Consider the following 14337-nt stretch of genomic DNA (forward strand, 5'->3'; position numbering starts at 1 on the left):
TAATCTTCAAGGTGGATGGAGAGAGGAAAACAAAAGACATATCAAATTAATCTTGTAACTTATGGGAAACCATAACGTGAGGCTTTGCCCCTTTGTTGATGGAACAAAAAAATTACTATGCACAGTGATACTATAATCAAGATGACTAACGATGAAGAAGGAATTTCAGGCATGCTGGCTTGCTATAATCTTAGGCACAAGGAACAAAACATGTCTGTAGTAGCCACATGTTTGGTTCTGGGCAGGACCGCTGAAGATTCTTCTCCGGGCAGGGAGATGGCTTGGTCAGAAAAGTGGTTGCCTTGAAAACATGAGGACCTGAATTCAATCCCCAGCATCCACGTGAGACGCCCTGAGCAGTGATGCATGCTTGTCATTTCAGTGGTGGGGAGGTGGAGGCTGAGGGTCTCAGTCTAGAGAAGCCTAAGGAGACACGACTAGCAATGGTGTCCGGGGCGGGATGCTAAATACACAGGACCACAGCAGTGCACTGTCCTGCGCTGGATGCTAAGGAGACATGCCTACAAATGTAGTGCACTGTCCTGGGCTGGATGGTTGGAAAGAAAAGGGACATAGAGTAAAAACGAAGGTAATCTGACAAAACTGTACTTAGCTCATAATAGTGTGTCAGTATGCGCTGTTAGTGTTAATAATGGGAGAAACCGAGTACAGAGCCTCTCTCTGATGTCCATGTACCTTTTTAGTAATTTAACCCTGTTCTCAAATGAAGAACATATCACAGAGAGAGAGAGAGAACAGAGAGAGAGAAAAAAAAAAAAAAAAAAAACAACATTGAGACCACAAATGGTTGGACATGAGAATTGTGGACGCACCCCAGAGGAAGTCCCTGTGATTCCGTCTGGATTTCGCGATGACATTGTTCTTCTCGAATGCCTCAGCTGACTTCCCATACTACAACGAGCTGGCTTCCCATGGGTGAACTCGGTTGCCTACACCCAAAGAATCTCACCATCAGGTTCTCCCCTGAGTCTATAGAAACAGGTAGCACCTGCTCTTGATTTAGTTATAAGGCAATGGTGGACCCTTCACACACTTTTTCTGCAGTCAGATAGTCTTATAAGTAAAAGTTCTGTGAGCGCTACCGACATGGAGCTGGTGTTCAGGAGTAATGCCTCTTTAGGCCTGTTCTCACCCTGGAGTATGAGTCTCTGTAGAGATGGCGTTCATACTCATGGCAGACATGATCAATGGAGCACCACCTTAATTCACACCCCAAGCTCATGGCAGACATGATCAATGGAGCACCACCTTAATAACCCAAGCTCATGACAGACATGATCAATGGAGCACCACCTTCACACCCCAAGCTCATGGCAGACATGATCAATGGAGCACCACCTTAATAACCCAAGCTCATGACAGACATGATCAATGGAGCACCACCTTCACACCCCAAGCTCATGGCAGACATGATCAATGGAGCACTACCTTCACACCCCAAGCTCATGGCAGATATGATCAATGGAGCATCACCTTCATTCCCCAAGGACAAATGCCCAGGTGTAGATGTGATGAATATCCCACTTTGATCACCACCAAGTGATCCAGTCTCCCAGCCACAAGTACCAACTGCTAGAGGCTCACAGCTGTCCTCATAGTTGATCATTTAAATTTTTACTTATGTGTGTGTGTGTGTGTGTATGCACACATGAGCGTGCACATGTGGAGGTCAGAGGACAACTTCAAGGTGTGTGTACTCCACCTTCTTTGAGACAGAATCTCTTGCTACTGCAAAAGGGCTTCCAGATAGTTGAGCATTTAAATACACAGAAGTTATTGTTATTTGAAACTGTCTAAATTTTTACCATGTATATGTATGTATGCATATAAATATATATATGTATATATATAATCTTATATGTATGTATATATACATACATATAAGATCTTTTAACTTTTTAATGGAAAGTTTCCTAAGTATAAACAATATGCCCTGATGTCCATCCCTTCCCATAACCCTCATTTCCCCCTCCCAAATCCCCCCTGCACCGAACCCCTTCTTTTTTAGACTTTCGTCTAATGCAGGTCTTAGGTAGGTAGTGTCCAGTCACTGTAACGTCGTGAATATCTAGGTCACTTTGTGTGTGCAAGACAGTATTGTAAGCAGGCCTACCCGTCCTTTGCTTCTTACATTCTTTCCACCACCTCTTCTGCAATGGTCCCTGAGCCTTGCAGGGTGTGACAGAGATGTCTCAGTACTGAACACTCCAATGTCACTTCTTCTCAGCACAATGGTGAACCTTGAGTCTCTCCAGTCATCACCACCATCTGAAAAGAAAAGCTTCTCTCACCAAAAGCGAGAGTAACATTAACATATGGGCATAAACGTGAGCATGAATATATTTTCTATGTTCAGATTTCACAAATGAAAAATGATAAAATTATAAAAGTTTAAAATTATTTTTTAAATGATCGTCTAATATACTATGGACAACGGACTACTTCCCAATAGATGGGCAGCTAGGAGACCTTATGGGTAAGGGAGGAATAAACCAAAATGATAAGGATGTTCTTAGCTGACTGATGGCTTATGTTGATCGTCATATGTCACATGAACACTTTGCCCATGCCTGGCCACAAGCAGGAATGAAGACTAATTTCCAGAACTTTCCCTCTAATGTGGGAATCCACGTGGCTAAATGAGTGATGATGAAATAGGTTGGCTGCAGTAACAAACAGCCCCCAGATCTCAATGGCTTGACAGCGCTCATGTTGTTTCACACTCTCGTGCTACCGGTCCACAGTCTGAGGGGGATGCTGGCTGCGCCGTGTGTGACACGGGCCTCTCCCGTGCCTGTGACAGGAGGGGAGGCAGCAGGAGGTCAGACCTCAGCTCTCATTCACTCCAATACTGAAGCAATCATGTTTCTTCAATCGCCATGATCATAACTTGTTCCTCGACCCTACGCTGCTGCACAAGAGTTAGAAGGTATGCCGGGGACAGCTAGGGATGTTCTCTGCTCTGCTGGCTGCCCCGTTACCACCACTCCTCCCCTTCTATCTATATCTGTACCTTCCTCAATCAACCCTCGACATACCTCTATGCCTATTACTATCCTGGTCTGAAGCGTCTCCCAAAGACCCATGTGGTAAAGGATTGGTACTCAGCCTGTGGCACCATTAGAAGGTGGTGAAACCTTTAAGGGGTGGAGCCAAAAAATGCCAGGTACAGCACAGTGCTGCAATGCTAACACCTTAGAAGCACAGGCATTGGAAGTGCAAGTTCAAGACCAACATGGGCTACATTAGCTAGACTCTATATCAAACAAAAAAAATGGAGGGTTAGAAATATGACTTAGCAGCTAAGGCACTTGCCTGTGAAGCCTAGGGACCAAGATTTGTTTCCCCAGCACCCAAGTAAGCCAGATGCACAAGATGGCACATGCAGCTCGAGTCCATTTACATGGCTAGAAGCCCTGATGTGCGCCATCTATCTATCTATCTATCTATCTATCTATCTATCTATCTATCTCTTTCTCTCTCTGTCTGTCACTTTCAAATAAATAAAAATAAACAAAAAGGAAAAGAAAAGAAGCTGGAATTGAGCTGCAAGTCTCCTCTCTGCTGGCTAGTTGTCATAGTACCAGAAGTACCATGAAAATATGAAAAAATGCAGGCTTTGGGGGCAGAAGAATCATAAACAGTCTTAACCAACAGCAGCAGACCCTTCACAACTTCACAACTGGCCAGCCAAAGTAAGATGTGCCCACTGATGTGGGGCTAGCCAGCTGCTCTCTAATCACATTTAAGGCCTACCTCATGGGAATTAATGCTAGATACTGAAAACCTAATCAAAGGACCATGGCGGAGCAGGTCATAGGCCCTCAGGGGAAAGCTAGTACTATTGTTTGACTAAATAGATATGTTGTGTCCATCAAATTACTCTCTAAATATTTATCTTTATGCCTATAAGTCAGTGCTGCTCTTATTTTTGGTCACAGAAGATTCTTTTGGCAGATGACAGTGACCACTGGGGTTTCTCAAAACTCATCAGGGAGTTCCTTTGCAGTGCCTAGAAGGGCTGGCACAGACCCATTCGCATTCTCTCTTTCTCTTTCCCTCTCTCCTTACAAATAAATATTTTTTTTAATTCTCAAAATTTAAAAAAAAAAAAAAAACTAGTGTCCAGGAAAAAAAAAAAGAGGTGAGAGGCTCAAGAAAGGACTCACAAGAGCTGCTAGAGGTGGTTCAACCTCTAACATTCAAGAAAGACTTGGGGGCTGGAGAGATGGCTTCATGGTTAAGGCACTTTGCCTGCGAAGCCAAAGGACCCAGGTTCAGTTCTCTAGGTCCCACCTCTAGCAGCTCTTGTGAGTCAGAATCCTTCTTTCTTGTGCTTATGGCTGCTGTCAAGAAGATGGAGGGAAGAGCTCTGGGAACCAAGTACATCAAGAGTTCCTCATTTTAAGTTGTCCTCTGATCTTTTCCAACATGTCTAAATGCTCCTTATGCCTCACACTATGAAGGTCCATTTTCTGGGGCTAGGAAGAACAGGGAGGGCTCTTATCTTGACACACAGATTACTCCTCATATGGGAACATCAACATTAACATTTTAAAAATATTTTGTTTACTTATTTGAGAGGGGAGGTGGCAAATAGAGAGAAAATGGGCACACCAAGGGCCCCAGCCACTGCAAATGAACTCCAAACACCTGTGCCACCTTGTGCATCTGGCCTATGTGGGTCCTGGGGAATCAAACCTGGGTCCTTAGGCTTCACAGGCAATTGCCTTAACCTCTAAGCCATCTCTCCAGCCCCAACCATAAAATTTTAATAGTGTACAAATAAAAATTTATGTACTGGAAATAAATCACAGCAAAATATTTACAGCATTTATGCCTATGCAATAAGATTATGAACAATTTTCATTTTATCCTTAAGGTGCAAATGTAACCCTTTAATAATAGAGTAAGAGAATCCCTAGAAAAGTCAGATTTTTCCAGCCCTAGGGGAGCACATCTCTTCACTTGCTTTCAGGCCTACCTTAAGAAGTTCATTCTCAGCACAAAACATCATTACGAGGGATTAGTTTTCTGGATCTAAGGAGAAGAGGGATTTTGCCCAAGTTTAAAGCTGAAACCATTTATCTAATTTTCAATTCCCAGAAACAATCTTTCAATTGGCCTAAAAATTTTTAGAGTCCAGCTGATACTAATAAGGCTGGACAGAAAATAAAATCCCCATGATTTTTCAATCAGCAGTGGAGAGAAAAAAATGTTGACTAGCCTAATGCCATGGTGTGTGCCTGGCATATAGCTACTTAGAAGGCTGAGGCAGGAAGAAAACTTGAGGCCAAGTGGTAGAGGCCAGCTTGGGTGACATGCCAAGACCCTAACTCAAAAAAAAAAAAAAAAAGAGACTGGAGAGATGGCTTAGCAGTTAAGGTGCTTGCCTGCAAAGCCTAAGGACCCATGTTCTCTCTCTCTCTCCAGATCCCACATAAACCAGTCACACAAAGGTGAGGCAAGCGCAAGGTCGCACATGCCCACTAGGTGGCGCAAGCCTCTGGTGTTCAGTTTCAGTGGCTGATGTCCTGATGAGCTAATTCTGTCCCTAAAATAAAATTTTATTTTTTTTTTTAGAAAGGTGACAAGAGAACATAATCTCCATCCCTGAGAACTTTCTAGAACCACTCTGTTATTCACGACTCTAACCATGAGAAGGCTCCCAGGACAGGGATGTCACTGCCTGGTGTGTTGTATGTCAGCTACCTTGGAAGAAAAATGAGATCTTTAACTGACTGAGTCATCAGAGGCTTGTAGAATATGCTGGCCCCAGAAGAGGCAGGAAAAAACGAACATGGAATGGGAGAAGGGCCCATCTTGAGTCTGCCCTTGGGTTTGGCATTTGCTGAAGGAAGCTGTTAGACAAAGAAGACTGGAATTCCATTGAGCCCTCTGTGGAGGGAAAGCTTGGCTGGGTTGGCATGGTAATTACACACTGAGGGAACTTTCTGGAAGAGACCATCTTCAGTGGTTTCAAGGAGAACCTCAGTGTGACTGGACTGGAAGGGATGCCTGGGTTTCCTGGGCCACAGCTCTCCCCTGCTTCTTCTTGGTGCAGTAGAATCAAAGGAAGTTATAACTAAAGAGCCGGGCGCTGTAACCCTGGGATTGCACTTGAGGTGCTCAGAGTCTGGTGAGAGAAACAGTGTGGGGGGGGGAACAATGTCATCATGCTGAGAAAATTCCTTTGCCAGACAAACAGAACCCGTTTGACACGAATACAATGGAGTGAATATCTGTGTCCCCAAACTTGACAGGATGAAACCCAATCTCCAATACTAGGGTATTAGGCAGTTTGCAGGTGTTGTGTCATAAAGATGGAGCCCTGGTGAGTAGATCAGTCCTGTCAAGAGCTGAAGAAACCAGCGTTAGACGATCCTGCTATGTGAGGCCACCATGAGAAGACACTCTCTGGAAGCCAAAAGGACGTTCTTGCCAGATACCAAATCTTCCAGCACCTTGATCTTGGACTTCGTGTCTCCAAAACTGTGAGAATTAAAGTTTTGTTGTTTACAAGCCAATCAATTTACGGCATCTGGTTACAGCAGCCCAGACAAACAGAGACAGTGACCTTGGTCAAAATCAATGGATAGAGAACCACATTTGGTTTCACCACCTACAGGTGATGATAATAGTTCACCATGTCATCGGGTTAAAGGTGACTTAAGTACACAGTGATGCTGGTTCCTGTCTCTCTGCTTCACTTACACACTCATGTCTGCACACGGATGCCCTCACCTTTGTATGCACACTTCACACACAAATGAGCAGATAGGAATAACCGCCACCAACATCGATGCCTGGAAACTTTGGTTTGGGGTTTCCATTTTGGGGTTTTTTTTTATTATTATTTTCTTTGTTCATTTTTATTCATTTATTTGAGAGTGACAGGCAGAGAGAAAAAGAGGCAGGGAGAGAGAGAGAATGGGCACTCCAGGGCTTCCAGTCACTGCCAACGAACTCCAGACGCATGTGCCCCCTTGTGCATCTGGCTAATGTGGGTCCTGGGAAATTGAGCCTCAAACCAGGGTTCTTAGGCTTCACAAGCACTTAACCGCTAAGCCATCTCTCCAGCCCCTTTTAATATTATTATTATTATTTATTGATTCGGTTTTTCAAGGTAGGGTCTCGTTCTAGCTCAAGCTAACCTGGAATTCACTATGTAGTCTCAGAGTGGCCTCAAACTCACAGTGATCCTCCTACCTCTGCCTCCCAAGTGCTGGGACTAAAGGTGTGCCCCACCGCGCCCAGCTTTCAACTACTTAGCCAAAAATTTTGTCCAACAATCTCTTCTCAGCAAACTGCTGAAGAGTATTAAGAATTTGTTGGACTGGAGAGATGGCTTAGCGGTTAAGCGCTTACCCGCGAAGCCTAAGGATCCCGGTTCGAGGCTCGGTTCCCCAGGACCCACGTCAGCCAGATGCACAAGGGGGCGCACGCGTCTGGAGTTCATTGGCAGTGGCTGGAAGCCCTGGCGCGCCCATTCTCTCTCTTTCTCTCTCCCTCCTTCTCTCTGTCGCTTTCAAAGAAATAAATAAAAATAAACAAAAATTTTTTTTAAAAAAGAGTTTGTTGATACCCCTCTTCCCTGGACTCACCTATTGGCAGGTTATTTTTCTAGCACCACGACAACCGCTATGGCATAGGAGGCTTCATTCACAGTTCAGTTGCCAGACACTGGTTACGTATTTAGCAGTTTTCCTTTCAAGGAACTGAAACTGAGGACCATAGGGCTGCTAAAATGGGGGCCTAGGGCTGGAGAGATGGCTTAGCGGTTAAGCGCTTGCCTGTGAAGCCTAAGGACCCCGGTTCGAGGCTCGGTTCCCCAGGTCCCACGTTAGCCAGATGCACAAGGGGGCGCACGCATCTGGAGTTCGTTTGCAGAGGCTGGAAGCCCTAGCGCGCCCATTCTCTCTCTCTCCCTCTATCTGTCTTTCTCTCTGTGTCTGTTGCTCTCAAATAAATAAATTAAAAAAAATTAAAATATAAAATAAAATAAATTGGGGGCCTATCTCAAAGTCACATTTAAATGCTAAGGCTGTCTGGGCTCCTGGAATTTTTAAGCATGTGATGGTGACTTTATATCGTTTCCAAAGTCAGTGTAAATGACACATACCTGCTCATGCCTTTCATACATAATTCTGTGGCTCAGAAAATGAAACATAGAGCTAACCCTATCTTTGGATTAGGTGATTCATTTGGTGCGATTATTTTGAAAGTAAAGCTTCAAATTCTGCGTGACCTAAAGAAATGTGTAATTAAAATCCATTCTAAGGTTCCACTGGAGAACTGCTTCATTTGACGAGCAAAACTGTTGGCTTGACAGTCAGAAATACTCAGAAAGCGGGGAGCTTCCGGTGATGTTTACCTGTAGTCCCAGTGCTTGACAGAAGTATCAGGAGTTCAAGGTCAGCCTTGGCTATATAGCAAGCTTGAAGCCAGCCTGAGTTATATGACACTCTGTCTCAAGCGCGCACATGTGTGTGCATGCAGAAGGAGGGTGGGGGAAGGGAGGGAGGGAGAGATGGGGTAATGTGTCCTCAAGTGTGGCCATGGGCCAAGGAACTGGTGAACTCACACAGCCCTGCTTCTTCCCTCAGTGGCCGGGGCTTTGTGTAAGAGCAGTGTGTCTGTGTAGGTCCATTCAGCCTGGAGGAGCCACCATGAGTCCTGAATAAGGATCATCCAAGATGGAGCGGGGCATGGTAGCGCACGCCTTTAATCCCAGCACTCGGGAGGCAGAGGTAGGAGGATTGCCGTGATTTCCAGGCCACCCTGAGACTCCATAGTGAATTCCAGGTCAGCCTGGGCTAGAGCAAGACCCTATCTCAAACAAACAAACAACAACAACAAAAAATATGTAATCAGTGTGATGCCAAGTGTGACTTTCCCATCAAAAACCATCCCCATCGCCATGGAGGGAAGTGCTTCTGTGGCGGGAACTGCGTCTGGGCTGTGCTTTTCTGTCGTGGGCTTAGTGGACTCAGGGTGGCAGCGCCCCCACTGCACCCAGGGGTCCACTGGGAGGCTGAAGTGTTTGGGGTTTTTTTTGTTGTTTTTTTTGTTTTTTTTTTTTGTTTTTTTTTTTTGCTTTTTTTTTTTGCTTTTTGAGGTAGGTAGGATCTCACTCTAGCTCAGGCTGACCTGGAATTCACTATGTAGTCTCAGGGTGGGCTCGAATTCATGGCGATCCTCCTACCTCTGCCTCCCGAGTGCTGGGATTAAAGGCGTGCACCACCACGCCTGGCTCAAGGCTTAGTTTCATGACCACCCCGAGGTGCTCCTGCATGGAGTCACTTCTCTTGCGACTTTTGGAAACTCAAAGAAACCTGAAGTGACGGCTTGTCATCTTTCTGGCAACCAGAGAGGCTTGATTCAGAATGGGGACAGCCACCGTGAAATTGGGACAGCACAGGGTGCAGGTTGGCACGCTACAGCTGCCACCATGACCCTGCAGTACACAGTGCCAGGGGCAGGGGGCAGGACCCAGCTGAGGTTGGGGGCGGGAAAGGATGGTAACGGTAGCAGAGGCAGGGGGCAGGCAGCAGTGGGGGCTATCAGCCACGTACAAGGTCACCGTACTCCTCTATGACACTTGACATGGGTAACGCCAACATATGAACTGAACTCAGGACACAAGCTGCTTGCCCCCGCCTGAGCACTCAGGGCTTTGCTTGTTCTGGGAACAACTCAAGTATCTGGAAGCAGATGCGCAAGGGGGCACATGCATCTGGAGTTCCTTTGCGTTGGCTGAAGGCCCTGGCACACCCATTCTCTCTCTCTCGCTTTCTCTCTCTCTCTCAAATAAATCAAATCAAATCAAATTTAATTTTAAAAAAAGTTAAAAATCAAGTATCTGGAAGAAAGTATTGTGAAATGAAGTATGCACCTGCCTGATACAATGTGTGTACAGCTTATCAGTACTTTCGACAGCCTCAGGCTTTGGTCTATGTGCTCTCCTTTGGTACTTGCTGGGGATAGGAGAGGCTGCTCCTATCCAGCTTTCGTGGAACCTGTACCATGTTCTCGTGAGTTCCAGGTGGAATGGAAGATTCTGGCCTGCATGTTCACTTCATGTTCCTCCACGGAAACAAACTGGGTGCTGGTCACTCGGGCCTCTGATCTTGCACTGAACCCTACCAGTCTCCAGTGGACCCTTTACAGCGTCTGCCTTAGCTTGTGTAGTCTGTCCATTCACACTGCTGCTAATCTGAGGGCCATGGGCAATTCTTTGATTCTTCAGCAAGGGGAAGGAACCAGCTTTGTCTTTTCCACTTTTCACTTACTAATTTACTTTATTAAAATGACCGTACAGCAATTTGTGTATAAAGTATATGATTAAAGCAACTTTAAAAAAATCATTCACATCCAGGCATGGTGGCGCACGCCTTTAATCCCAGCACTAGGGGGGCAGAGGTAGGAGGATCGCCGTGAGTTCAAGGCCACCCTGAGACTACATGGCGAATTCCAGGTGACCCTGGAGTAGAGTGAGACCCTACCTTGAAAGAAAAAAAAATAATAATTCATGGGCTGGGGAGATTACCCAGTGGTTAAAGGTGCTTCTTTGCAAAACCTGAAAGCCCAGGTTAATTCCCCAGTACCCACGTAAAGCTAGATGCACAAAGTGGCACATGTGCCTGGAGTTTGTTTGCAGTGGCAGGAGACGCTGGCATACCCGTACTCACTCTCATTTTCTCCCTTTCTCTCTTTTTCCCTCTCTCAGATAAGCAAATACATAAATAATTTAAAGCATTATCACTCACTGATTCTGTGTCAATGAAAACGATGGGGTAGGATGGTGTGCAGTATCCAGAGCGTAACCCTGGGCCCTACCATGACATCTCCATCCATGAGGGACCGCATCGGGGGTGGTGGCCCATGATTAAACCATAGCGCCGAGCAGACTACAGTGTCTTCGTTCTCTAAGCTCACCCCATGAGGTTCTAATGGCGCACTTCACATAGCATGTCCCTGCCATTAAGTAACATACTGTCCTTGCTTTAAAAGGAAGGACCATGAGCTTCCTGAGAATTCAGACCCCGAGCCAACTTCTCCAGCCTTGTGCCAGAAGTCTGAAGCAGAGATGTGCGAAGAGAAGGAACAGAGAGTCCTTGGGTCAGCTTCCTGATTCGCTTTCCTTGCTGGGCAGTGGCAACGAGTCACACACATATCAACACCCATACTCAGCAGCTTCCCAGATGGCATTCACTCTGGGGCTGGAGGTATAGCTCAGTGGCAAAAAGTGTGTGTCTAGCATGCACACATCCTTGGATTCAATCCACAACACACACACACAGACATATGCACACACACATACACACACACACACACACACACACACACACACACACACACACACCCTATTAAAGAGCACCATTGTGAAAAGCTGCTTGTCAAGCTATGTCCATGGCCCACAGAAGCCTCCAAGAAATTCTGCTCTGCTGGTTTCTTACCAACTAATTCCTCCCCAGAAAGACTCTTTATAGCAGAGAAAAAGCAATCTGAGAGAGACCAAGTTTCTTGATATAAGTCAGACCCCATGATCCACAGAATGAAGACAAAAAACTTCCATGGCTCATCATGTCTCAAAGATGCCTTGATTTGGAAGTGATGCCTGTTTTGTTTTTCACACTGTTTTAAACTGAATAAAATAGGTAAATTGTTGGCTTGAATTAGGTGTCCCCCATAAACTCCTATGTTCTGAATGCTAGGTCCCCAGTTGGTAGCAATTTGGGAATTGGAGCTGCTGGAGGAGGTGTGTTGTTGGGGGCGGGCTTATGGGTGTTACAGCCAGTTTCCCCCTGCCAGTGTTTGGCACACCCTGCTGCTGCTGTTGTCCACCTGATGTTGGCCAGGAGCCTCTGCTCCTGCCACGTCTTCCCCTGCTACCACAGAGCTTCCCCTCGAGTTTATAAGCCAAAGTAAACCTTTCCCTCCCGCAAGCTGCTTTTGGTGGGATGCTTTTTCCCAGCAAGTGAAGCTGACTGCAACAGTGGTCTTGGGTATAAAAACATGTCATTGGGGCTGAAGAGATGGCTTAGCAGTTAAGGCATTTGCCTGCAAAGCCAAAGGATCCCTGTTCAATTCTCTAGGACCCACGTAAGCCAGATGCACAAGGGGACGCACGCATCTGGAGTTTGTTTGCAGTGGCTGGAAGCCCTGGCTCGCCCATTCACTCCCTCTCTCTTTCTCTCTCTCAAATAAATAAATAAATAAATAAAAACATCTCATTGCATTTTGATAGAGGAGAATGAAATCAGCCAAGAAGTATACTTTCTTCATTAGCATTATGCTGTGGAAGAAAAAGGAAAGAAGCATTTTCCACCACTGCAGGATAGCAAAATATCTCTCTGCCTCTCGACTGTGAAATAGTCACTTGATCTTAGGTGGTGTGCAGCCAGAGAATCCATTTCACATTAGACAACAAAAACCGTGAACTGCTATGTGACAGGACATGCTAAGTGTCTAAGAAGGATCGCCACTGTCCACACTCTCCTGAAGCTCGCCGTGTATTTAAGGCCGTGATGCACAGGGCCAGCAGAGGTGCAAAGGGGGGAGGCCAATTTGGTTGGGTAATACTCCAACACACTTAAGACAGGGCTGGAGAGATGGCTTGGCGGTTAAGGTGTTTGCCTGCAAAACCAAAGGCCTCAGGGTTCGATTCCCCAGGTCCCACGGAAGCCAGATGCACAAGGGGGCGCACTCACCTGGAGTTCGTTTTCAGTGGCTGGAGGCCTTGTCGCGCCCATTCTCCCTCTTTCTCAAATAAATAAATAAATAAAATATTTTTAAGAAAATAAACACTCCTGGGTAAACCCCAGAAGTAGGTCTGTCCTGCCCAAGGCAGCTATAGTGCAGAGCCACCCCCGGGTGAAGCCACGGTCACCATGTCTGACCAGGAGGTAAAACCTTGAACTGAGGGCTTGGGTGATAACAGGGAAGGAGACTACACTACACTGAAAGTCACTGGACAGGACAGCAGCAAGATTCACTTCAAAGCGAAAATGAACTGAGGGCTTGGGTGATAACAGGGAAGGAGACTACACTACATTAAAGGTCACTGGACAGGACAGCAGCAAGATTCACTTCAAAGTGAAGATGACAACACGCCTCCAGAAACTCAAAGAACCATACTGTCAGAGACAGGAAGTTCCAGTGAATCCACTCAGGTTTCTCTTTGATGCTCAAGAGAATTGCTGGTAATCATACTCCAAAAGAACTGGGAATGGAGGAAGAAGATGGGATTGAAGTTTATCAGGAACAAACAGGCAGTCATTCAAGGGTTTAGTTACTTTTTTCATTCTCCGCAATCCTTTTTTTTTTTATTTTTAAAAACTAGTTATTTTAAGCCAGGCGTGGTGGTGCACGCCTTTAATCCCAGCACTCAGGAGGCAGAGGTAGGAGGATCGCCGTGAGTTCGAGGCCACTCTGAAACTACATAGTGAATTCCAGGTCAGCCTGGGCCAGAGTGAGACCCTACCTCGAAAAATAAAACCTAGTTCTTTTGTAGTGTGATGTTCAAAATGAGATTGAATACTGGCACGCCACCTCTTTAGAACATACCGTAATTTGAATCCTGGTGTTCAATATTCATCACTGGTTGTTTCCATTGTGCTGATTTTTAGTGACCAGACCTCAGCCCCCTTCATATTGCCCTTCTCCTTTCTAAAACTTCCTGTGTGCTCAGAGAGGCCACTGTTTTCAGGACTGCTCTTCAGGTTTGTGGTGATAAATAAGATCAACCAATTTGAACATTCGTAATGACCTTCCAGTTGGCCCCAAAGCTGTTGCATGTGATTGCTTCACTCCTGGACTATCATTTCCAGTGGGAGATGAAAGTCTTTCAGAGAACTGAACTGTGGGAAAACAACCTTTCCTCAACTTGATGCTACTTTTTAAAATCTGAGGGTCTGGACCAAAAGAAAAGCATCAAGATTCCAGCCCCATGTACAAGGTACATATGAAACAGAATAAATTTCATATTTATATTTGGGTCTCATCTCAGAGAGGTCTTATAGTAATATTCTAAAATATTTTTTTAATCCCAAACTCAAAGCACGTCTGGTCTCAAGATGTTGGATACAACATCTGTAATGTGACCGTCACATAGCAGCGTTGCATCTAGAAGAGCGAACTCTCAACACTCAATAGTAATAAAACAAGTCAAGTTTTGAAATATGATAAAAAAAACACTTGCACAGATACTTTACCAAAGCTATATGGCTGACAGGCTCATCATTCATTATTAAACAAATGCAAGGGTAAACAACTATGAGAGCTTAGAGAGATTGCTCAGAGGTTGAAGGTGCT

At 45.4% G+C, this 14337-nt stretch overlaps 1 pseudogene; it reads left to right on the plus strand.

Annotated features, from left to right (window-relative positions):
* Window positions 1-12914: 12914 nt before the first annotated feature.
* On the plus strand, window positions 12915-13315 carry LOC101600420 (annotated as a pseudogene).
* Window positions 13316-14337: the final 1022 nt, after the last annotated feature.

This window comes from Jaculus jaculus, chromosome 5, assembly GCF_020740685.1.
Source record: "Jaculus jaculus isolate mJacJac1 chromosome 5, mJacJac1.mat.Y.cur, whole genome shotgun sequence".
Taxonomy (NCBI): domain Eukaryota; kingdom Metazoa; phylum Chordata; class Mammalia; order Rodentia; family Dipodidae; genus Jaculus; species Jaculus jaculus.